The following is a 10,890-nucleotide window of genomic DNA, read 5'->3' as shown; positions in this document are numbered from 1 at the left end:
TTACTATTTGCAGTCACATGATTTAAGCCGAAGCTGCCTTAATTTCCTCCCCATTTTGCTTCATATTCAATGTGAGCGCACACTAGATTGGTCTATGAAAAGGCTGTCTTCGAATCACAACACTTAAGACCTCTTTCATTTTCTTTTTGATTAAATAATTGAAATTCCTGTCAGGGCCTGCACTTTACTGACGCACAGATTTGGTGTGTGAGGATAAAGACCACTTTTTGTCTGCTGCCTGGGTCTTAAAAGCCAGCGGGCTCTACTTCATTGAGGGGCTGATAAAATGGACCCACGCTATTCACCCATTTCGCAGAAATTTTCTGTGCCCGTTAAGTGATTATTCGAGACAAATTATGGAAAGTGTCCCCTCTCCTTTAACCAACCTCATTCATCTGGAGGCTTCTGCTTGCCGAGAGCTGAGCTATTCTCATGCCAACTAGGAAAATAAAAACCCGCATGCGTTTGGACATACAGACACAAAACACACAAATACCAAAAAGAAATAAGTCACAGGAAACTTCATTTGCTTCCACTAAAGAAACTGGAGGTTATTTACATCCCGGGACGGGCATGGCCAAGGGCCTCTGGCATACTTGAGGTTGAGGTAAGTGGATCATAAAAAAGGGTGGAAGAGAACGCCACTCAGAAAAGAAACGAAACCACCCTCTCTTCAGGCCCATCATCTGATGAGCCAGTGATTAACTGGGCAGCAGCTTTACCCTTTGACACTAGTCTCTGTAACACATATATGGCCTGGGACACCCGGGTGGCTCAGTCAGTTAAGCATCTGCCTTTGGCTCAGGTCCTGATCCCAGGGTCCCGGGATCGAGTCCTGCATCGGGCTCCTTGCTCAGTGAGGAGCCTGCTTCTCCCTCTGCCTCTGCCGCTCCCCCTGCTTGTGCTCTGTCTCTTTCTCTGACAAATAAATAAAATAGTCAAATTAAAAAAAAAAAACATGTATGGCCTTAGCATGTGTGTCTGTGTTTAAATACAAATCACACATTCTCTTTTATGAGGCTGGTCATCAGACACACCTGGATGTTCAGCCTAGGTCGACCTACCTTGGGCATATTACCTGTGACCTCCTGGAGCCCCATGTTCATCTGCAGAATGGGGCCATAAATAAATGGTCCCTACTTTCTCTCGGGATGGTTAGGAGCTTTAAAGACGACAGTGCATAGGAAGTGGTTAGTGTGTCTGGCACGTGGTAAGTGCTTACTAAAAATTAAGCACTACTGTAACGTGCTTCTATGTCTTTATTGTAAATCTACATAGGGTCATGTTCACATTCCCTCAAATGGTGTACTTTCTGAGAATGAACAGTCATGCTCAAATTTTACCCATTAAAAACCAAACAAACAAAAACCTATATCTGAGGGGCGCCTGGGTGGCTCAGTTGGTTAAGCAACTGCCTTCGGCTCAGGTCATGATCCTGGAGTCCCGGAATCGAGTCCCGCATCGGACTCCCTGCTCGGCGGGGAGTCTGCTTCTCCCTCTGATCCTCCCCCTCTCATGCTCTCTGTCTCCCATTCTCTCTCTCAGATAAATAAATAAAAAATCTTTAAAAAAAAAAAAAAAAACCTATATCTGAGTGCAGGAGTAGAGCCATACTCTGTACACATACGCACGTGCACACACACACACACACACACACACACACATATATGTATATACCAGGGAGAGTTGAACAATGCGGGGGTTAGGGTCACCTACCCCCCATGCAGTCACAAATCCACATATAACTTTTGACTCCCCCAAAACTTAACTAACAGCCTACTGTTGACCCCGAAGCCTAAATATTGAGTTATTGAGCTAAATAGTCGATTAACACATATTTTACATATTATATGTATTATATATTGTATCACAATAAAGTAAGTTAGAGAAAAGAAAACATTATTTTTTTAAAAGATTTATTTATTTATTTTAGAGAAGCAGGGGGAGGGGCAGAAGGAGAGGGAGAGAGAGTCTTAAGCAGATTCCGCGCTGAGCGTGGAACCCAACGCGGGGCTTGATCTCACGACCCTGAGATCAGGACCTGAGCTGAAACCAAGAGTTGGATGCTTAACTGACTGTGCCACCCAGGCACCCCAGAAAAGAAAATGTTATTAAGATAATCATAAGGAAGAGAAAATACATTTACAGTACCACAATGTATTTATCAAAAAACATCTGCATATGGGTGGACCTGCGCAGTTCAAACCCATAATGTTCACGGGTCAACTGTATAGTATAATTTTATAGCAGGGAAGGGCCTTAAAGGATATCTGGCCCAACCTCTACCCAAAGTAGGCCCCCCACCTGACCACCTGGGACAGTTCAATAACTTCCCCAGATGAAGCCTCAATTTTCTTCTGTGTACCCTCTACTACTGATCCCTGTTCTGAACTCTGGAATCACAGAAAACTCACTGCTACCAAGAAACTTTTCCAGTATTAAAACACAAGCAACAGCAACAACAACAACAAAACAGTTTAAAAGCTCTACTGTTTTCTCTGAGTATTCTCTCTCCCAGCACCTGCACGGCCCCTCATAACACATGATTTTTAGCCCTCTTACCATTGTGGGGCTCAGCACTTTAAAAGGTGCCTGCCTCACTTGCACATAATAGTCCAAACATGGTCTGAATAATGCTGGATAGAAATACATATTGTGTTCATTCACTGATTAATGAATTAATCCAACATTTATTGCCAGCAGAAACTAAGCTAGTCACATACATGGATATACATAGTAAATGCTAAATACCATAATAAATGCTATATATAAAAGATTTCTTTTTCAGCGTGGTGACTATAGTTAATAATATTGTATTGTACATTTGCAAGTTGCTAAGAGAGGAGATCCTTTTCTCAATTTTATTAATTTTTAAAATTTTAATTCCAGTATAGTTAACATACAGTGTTATATTAGTTTCAGGTGTACAGTATAGTGATTCAACAACTCTATACATTACTCGGTGCTCATCATGATAAGTGTGCTCTTAATCCCCTTCACCCACTTCACCCAACTCCACGCTCACCTCCCCACTGGTAACCATCAGTTTGTTCTCTATAGTTAAGAGTCTATTGGGGCGTCTGGCTGGCTCAATCAGAGGAGCATGCCACTCTTGATCTCAGAGTTGTGAGTTCAAGCCCCATGTTGGGTGTAGAGATTACTTAAAATAAATAATTTTTTTTTCTAAAGAGTCTGTTTCTTGGTTTCTCTCTCTCCCTCAGAGAAGATCTTAAAAGTTCTCATCACAAGAAAAAGAAGTCTGTAACTATGTATGGTGATGGGTGTTAACTAAACTTACCGTGGTGATCATTTTGCAATATATACAAATAGCGAATCATGATGTCATACACCTAAAACTAGTATGTTATATGTCAATTATATCTCAATAAAAAAATAATAAAATAAATATCCTACCCCAAAAAATTACCTCTTAATTGTGCAATACTGAAGATCCTCCATGACAAAGCATTAATTCCAAGGAGGTTGCTCCCATACCAACCATGCTTCCTGGGATTCTTCATTTTGTTTTCGGTTGTTATGAGCTCAGAGACCACCCACTCATTCTTAGCCTTAGCCTAAAGAATAAAAGGAAAAGAGATGCATCTCCCTCAGAAAGTTACTTCATACCTCCCAGTGCCAACAGAAAGATCTTGGTATTGGCCACTGTTTTGTTCTGTCACCCAGTTCCCCTTCTCCGTGGCAACAGCACGGGTGACTGAGAATGAACACACGAATGAAGAAAATGGAATGACTTATCCAAGTAAGACTTGTGAATGCACCACACTCAAATCAGCCGAGGAAGGCTTCTGCAGGAGGTAAGTTGGGAAGGGCATATTTCTGAGGAGGTGTTTGGATGGAGGGGACCGGGTGTTTGGACAGCTCTGGCAGGAGGGAGAGGGCACAGCCTAACGGCAGGCACCAGGAATGATGCAAACACAGCTCTGCTTGGAGGCCGAAGGAGAGACGTGATGTCCCTCAAAGATCCCAGCCAGCCAGGATTTCCTTTCTCAGAAACAAATCTAACCACACTCACACAGAGCAGGGGAAGCCTGGTATTCTTTTCCAACTGCAAGCTAGGACAAAGAGCCTGGCCTGCTCATTTCCACATTCAGGATTTCGGCGGCCCTGGGGAGCTAACAGAACAGGCTTCCAGCCTTGGACCTTCTGCTCTGCATCTCCCCCCTTGCCCCTGTATCTCCCCTCCTTGCCCCTGCATCTCCCGTCCTTGCCCCTACCTCTTCACTGTGCTCTCTGTCTTGTATAATTTTTAGTGTTTGAATCATTCATTGCCATGTCCAAGCCTGCTGGACAGCTCAGCAAGTAAGAGATATTAGCCACGCAAACCTGTCGCCCAGAACTCCCAGGTCACTGCTTTGGGCAGAGTGGGAAGGGTGATTTTGGAGAAGTGGAACCCAACCAATTAAGGAGAGAAAACAAACCAAGTCATTGTTGCAAAGGCCTGGAGAATATGCTTCCAGCATGTTCTATTCTGAACAGAGATGAATCTCTGACTTGTCCAGTGAGGAGATCTCTAGATGAAAGCAGAATTACTGGGATTGGTCCTACAGCCACTTCTGCCTTGCCAGATGGCCTCCTCCTGGGGCTCAGTTTCCCCAGGTGTGAAATGAACAGCCTCCCAGGGCTGCTAATGAGCTACAATGACCTGAGACACAGAAAGATGCTTAGGATGCTTTGGAGGATTTCCAAACTTACTGGTGAGGGTGCAGACAAAGTAAGGTGATGTGGAAAATGCCACTTTACCAGTTTTTTTTTTTTTTTAAAGAGTTTTTTATTTATTTATTTGAGAGAGTGAGAATGAGAGAGAGAGAGAGCACATGAGAGGGGAGAGGGCCAGAGGGAGAAGCAGACTCCCTGCTGAGCAGGGAGCCCGATGTGGGACCTGATCCCAGGACTCCAGGATCATGACCTGAGCCGAAGGCAGTCGCTTAACCAACTGAGCCACCCAGGTGCCCCGCCACTTTACCAGTTTAACCACAGACATCTGGCTTACTACCCCATGGCGCCCAATGCTACTTACCACTTCCCACCTGAGCCATGAATCCTGGGCCCTGTGAGAACCCAAACTGCATCTAAATTTCATTCAGATCTCCTTCCATCTGAGATAATTTAGGGCTCTGTCCCTGGAAGCAGACAAATGCACTAGATCCAGAGTTCCCAAATGCTGGTTTGTGGACCAATGCTGACACATGATGAGGTTTTTATTAAGTCAGATGAAACGAGTTCAAAAAAGGCACTGCAATGAATCTTTCATACTTATTTCAATTTATTTCACTTGAAGAATTATCTTTTATTCTGAGATTATGTCACTAGAATGTAAGCCCCAAGAGAGCAAGGACTCCAATGTTCTTCTTCTCTGCTTTTTCACTAACACCAGAAGAATACTTGCACATAATAGGCACTTGATAAGTATTAGCTGAATGAATGAAGGAATGGATTATTTGCTTTCCATACTCCCGAGGATTATTTCATAGAATATCCTTTATTCTATGAAATAGTACAGATAGAAAGTGTCAGGGTTTTTAAAAATATTTTTTCCTTGGAAAAAAATCAAAGTATATAAATATACTTCAAAAGGTTTGTTGATCTGTTATGTTTAAGTCTGGGAATCTCTGGACCAGATGATCCACTGAAGACCATCAATCCTGTGATTCAATACATTCAAAGTGGCAATACATTCAAAGTCCTTTAGCCAAATCAAGGCAGAGATGTTTCTCATCTGAGGTTTTAAAGGCAGAGAGATCTAGGCTCAGGTGCTGGAAAACATAGGTTAGCTATATGACCTGGGGCAAATCATGAAAGCCTATCTTCTATAAAATGGGAGTAATGCTCCTCACGGTGCTGGTGGTCATTGCTAATAGAGAACCTTGCACAATATGTGATTTTCTGGCAGCATGAAGGAAGGGTTTTTTTTTCAATTTAGTATTTCATTTCATTTTAAGATTTTATTTATTTATTTGACAGAGACACAGCGAGAGAGGAAGGGTCTTGAACGTTGTCCCAGGGGCTGCCTGAAGGTTTTCTCAGCTGTCTAAGATGTTTCCCCTTCTAGGCTGGTGCCTAGATCCCTCTAAAGACAATAAGAGCAACATTTGCTTCTAAATTGGGCATGTTCTTGCCAGTCTGAGGGGAAAGTGGAGCAAATCCTAAGGTGATGAGTTGAGAAAAATGAGGATTTTTTTAAAAGTTAAACATATTTTATTTAAAGGATTGTTCCTGATGATGTCTTTGGTGTACTGAAGCTTTTTATTCTGTTATTCTGTCATGGTAATAATAGATCGTCATCGTTTCTTTTTAAAGTAAGGAATTAACAAAATTTAAAGTTTCCAAAATAAAAGACTGAGAATCTACACTACTGTTTCAAACTGACCTAAGACAACATGGTCATGCATAGTTACTGGGTTTTTTTTGATAGACAATGGTCACCTCCAATGGTTGACATAAAAAAAAGATCTAGGATTTTTCCTTCATAACTTCACCATCAGGGTGTATATTACAGAGAGACACAGACTAAATGTTGTCACACATGCAAACATTAGCCATTAGACATAAAACAGCATACAGCCTGTTCTGTGAGCTCAATGAAGTTGAAGCTCTCTGTCCTTTTCTAGGATTTCTTGCCACTGTTCACATTCAAAGTTGGGTCATTCTTGGGGGAGGGGGCTGTCCTGGGTATTGTAGGATGTCCCGCGACATCTCTGGCCAATATCCACTAGACGGCAGTAGCACCCCACCCCAACACACACACACACACACACACACACACACACACACACACACACAACTGTGATCAACCAAAAACATCTCCAGACACTGCTACGTCCCCTCATCCTCCTCACTCCCACCTTCCCAGGGTGGGGAGGGGCAAAATGTCCCCAGCTGAGAACCTCACTCCAACAAGTATCTTGTAAGCAAGGTTCACTCACAGTAGCTTCATATCAATTCTTAATCAGAGCCAGGCAACCAGATCCTGCATAAGTTTCCTAAAATGTGCCCAGGGAAATTTCTAGGCCTGGGCAGTGTTCCAAAGGGTGTAGGCTACCGGGCATGCTTAAAGGGCACTCCCTGTACATTCATGAAAGAAAGTGGCTGATCAATATTTCTAACCAATCCACATATCATGAACACCACTCATTCCACCAGTAAAAAACCATTTCTGACACCAAGAGTGCATATTAACAAAACTCTGGTGTTTGTAGGAGATGAAGATCATTAAAGAGCCCATAGTAGCCACTTGCCAGGCATGGACTTTTTACTGGAGATTTCCAAATGCCAACTGATCAAGTGTGAGAGATGCACCACATTCTTTATCCTGAAGCGATTTTAAATAAAGGCTATATAATAGCTCAATATAACAGCTCTTTAGCTATCCCAAATCTTTTATTATCTTTATTATCATTATTATTATTATTACTATTATTATTTTAGGGATGTTATTGATCCACAAAATCTGAAAACCACTGCCCCGCATCAAACTGCTTCTTTGTGAAAGGCTATTCAGGTAGAAACTAATCCCTCCAAAGGGACTCTTGCACTCAGACTGTTCCTGCATGTGATTTGTAGCCAAATTTTAATGAAAACCAATGTCCCCAGCCACTTTTCCCAACTGACGGAAAAAATGGTTTCGAACAGAAGTCAGCCTAGGGTCCATCTTAGGGGTGAATTGCATGATTGCCAACCAGAGTTTGTTTCTCAGGGAGTTTGTGTGTATAAGAATGCACAAGTTGCAATTAATTCCCAGCGAAGTCACTCCTCAAGTTAATTAGAAATGCAAAGTGTGAGTCTAAATGTTATGAGATTATAAAATGGCTTAATAATGGGAACAATGAGATTGAAGCATATGCATTCTGGCCATGTAAATATTTCATAACAGTGCCAATCTGATTTCATTTGCCTAATCATGCCATTGATATGCAGCCACCAGCCTGCAAATAGAAAGGCTGAATTGCAGCAGATCACCCTTCTAATGTCATAATTATTAATATTGGAGAAAAATGGAGCTGCTCTACTCCCATGCAGACTGCTGGGCCTTTGGAATTGAGATGGGGGTGGTGCTGCAGTAGGAAGAGGAGGAAGGTGATAGGTACACCAGCCCCCAATATCCCCATCCTGCCTGTTGGTCAGAAGTATTTAGGGAAGTAGGCAGCTCAACAAATGAAAGTGATGAGCATGCTGGAGAGCAGAGTTGCAGGGTGTGAATTACCCGGCCCTTAATTAAAATCACAATGAAATGCACATGCAACTAGAGAAGAGGAAAAAGAATGGAGTTTTGTGGGAATACAGGATTCTGCACTTGAGAGTTCAGCTGGTACTGGATGGGGTGGTGGGGTTGAGCAGGGCAGCCTCCTCTCTCCTCTTTGGCGTCCTCTATTGGGTCAGCATCCTCCATATATTTTGTGCACAAATCTCTTTGATACGCACAGAATCTGACTTCCCCCTTGACATTTGGGAACTGCTTTCCTTTTATTTCTACCTGAACTACTTTGGGACATTTCTTGTATCATTAACTCATTGCCCCTGAGACAGGGTGTGTCCTACCTCTCCACTTGAAGCATAAGGGGATACTCTGATTACCCTGTGTGGTGGGTATGGTGGCTTGACTCACTGCCGGCAGAGACCAGAGATGTGAACTCGTTTAGGCAGCATGGTGCAGGGAAAGGCTGCTGGATGGAAATTACTGAGATGTATGTAGGTTTGAGTCTTGGCCCTGCACTTAACGTGGGCAAGTCACCTAATCTCCTTCCCAGTCTCAGTTTTCCCATTTGTAAAATGGGGCTCATAATCCCTAGCTCATAGTTTTGCTGTGGAGGATTGTTCAAGAAAAAGAATGTGACATCACTATCTAGTTACATAATGCCTTGTTTTAAAAAGGATCTGGAGCAACCAGAAACTTCGTAATAATGGCCAAATGCTATGCAGAAGTTTAAAATGTACATTCAGACTGTTCCTGCATGTGATTTGTAGGAATGTACATTCTTGGGGTACCTGGGTGGCTCAGTCATTAAGCGTCTGGCTTCGGCTCAGGTCATGATCCCGGGGTCCTGAGATTGAGCCCTGCATTGGGCTCTCTGCTCAGCGGGAAGCCTGCTTCTCCCTCTCCCACTCCCCCTGCTTGTGTTCCCTCTCCCACTACCCCTGCTTGTGTTCCCTCTCTCGCTGTGTCTCTCTGTCAAAATTAATAACTAAAATGTTAAAATAAAATAAATAAAATGTACATTCTCAGGGCACCTGGGTGGCACAGTCGGTTAAGTGTCCGACTCTTGGTTTTGGCTCAGGTCATGATCTCGGGGTCATGAGATCAAGCCCCATGGCAGTCTCCACACTCAGCGGGAGTCTGCTTAGGATTCTTTCTCTCCCTCTCCCTCTGCTCCTCCTCTCGCTTCCTCTCTCACATTAATAAATAAATCTTTTTTAAAAAATAAAATAATGTAAAATAAAATAAAATGCCCATTCTTAGCCTTAAGTTTCTCTGCTACCTTTTTTTTTTTTTTTTTTTTAAATATTAAATATGGATTTTATTTTTTATTTTTTTTTTAATTTTTTATTATTGTTATGTTAATCCCCATACATTACATCATTAGTTTTAGATATAGTGTTCCATGATTCATTGTTTGTGCATAACACCCAGTGCTCCATGCAGAACGTGCCCTCCTCAATACCCATCACCAGGCTAACCCATCCTCCCAACCCCCTCCCCTCTAGAACCCTCAGTTTGTTTTTCAGAGTCCATCGTCTCTCATGGTTCTTCTCCCCCTCCGATTTCCCCCCCTTCATTCTTCCCCTCCTGCTACATTCTTCTTCTTCTTTTTTTCTTTCTTAACATATATTGCATTATTTGTTTCAGAGGTACAGATCTGAGATTCAACAGTCCTGCACAATTCACAGCGCTTACCAGAACACATACCCTCCCCAGTGTCCATCACCCAGTCACCCCATCCCTCCCACCCCACCCCCCACTCCAGCAACCCTCAGTTTGTTTCCTGAGATTAAGAATTCCTCATATCAGTGAGGTCATATGATACATGTCTTTCTCTGTTTGACTTATTTCGCTCAGCATAATACCCTCCAGTTCCATCCACGTCGTTGCAAATGGCAAGATCTTATTCCTTTTGATGGCTGCATAATATTCCATTGTATATATATACCACATCTTCTTTATCCATTCATCTGTTGATGGACATCTTGCCTCTTTCCACAGTTTGGCTATTGTGGACATTGCTGCTATAAACATCGGGGTGCACGTAGCCTTTCGGGTCCCTACTTTTGTATCTTTGGGGTAAATACCCAGTAGTGCAATTGCTGGATCATATGGTAGCTCTATTTTCAACTTTTTGAGGAACCTCCATACTGTTTTCCAGAGTGGCTGCACCAGCTTGCATTCCCACCAACAGTGTAGGAGGGTTCCCCTTTCTCCGCATCCCCGCCAACATCTGTCATTTCCTGACTTGTTAATTTTAGCCATTCTGACTGGTGTGAGGTGGTATCTCATTGAGGTTTTGATTTGGATTTCCCTGATGACGAGCGATATTGAACACTTTTTCATGTGTCTGTTGGCCATTTGGATGTCTTCTTTGGAGAAATGTCTGTTCATGTCTTCTGCCCATTTCTTGATTGGATTCTTTGTTCTTTTGGTGTTGAGTTTGATGAGTTCTTTATAGATTTTGGATACTAGCCCTTTATCTGATATGTCATTTGCAAATATCTTCTCCCATTCTGTCAGTTGTCTTTTGGTTTTGTTGACTGTTTCCTTTGCTTTGCAAAAGCTTTTTATCTTGATGAAGTCCCAATAGTTCATTTTTGCCCTTGCTTCCCTTGCCTTTGGCGATGTTTCTAGGAAGAAGTTGCTGCGGCTGAGGTCGAAGAGGTTGCTGC

This window comes from Halichoerus grypus, chromosome 11, assembly GCF_964656455.1.
Source record: "Halichoerus grypus chromosome 11, mHalGry1.hap1.1, whole genome shotgun sequence".
In the NCBI taxonomy this organism is placed as follows: domain Eukaryota; kingdom Metazoa; phylum Chordata; class Mammalia; order Carnivora; family Phocidae; genus Halichoerus; species Halichoerus grypus.
This window is presented reverse-complemented; position numbering follows the sequence as displayed.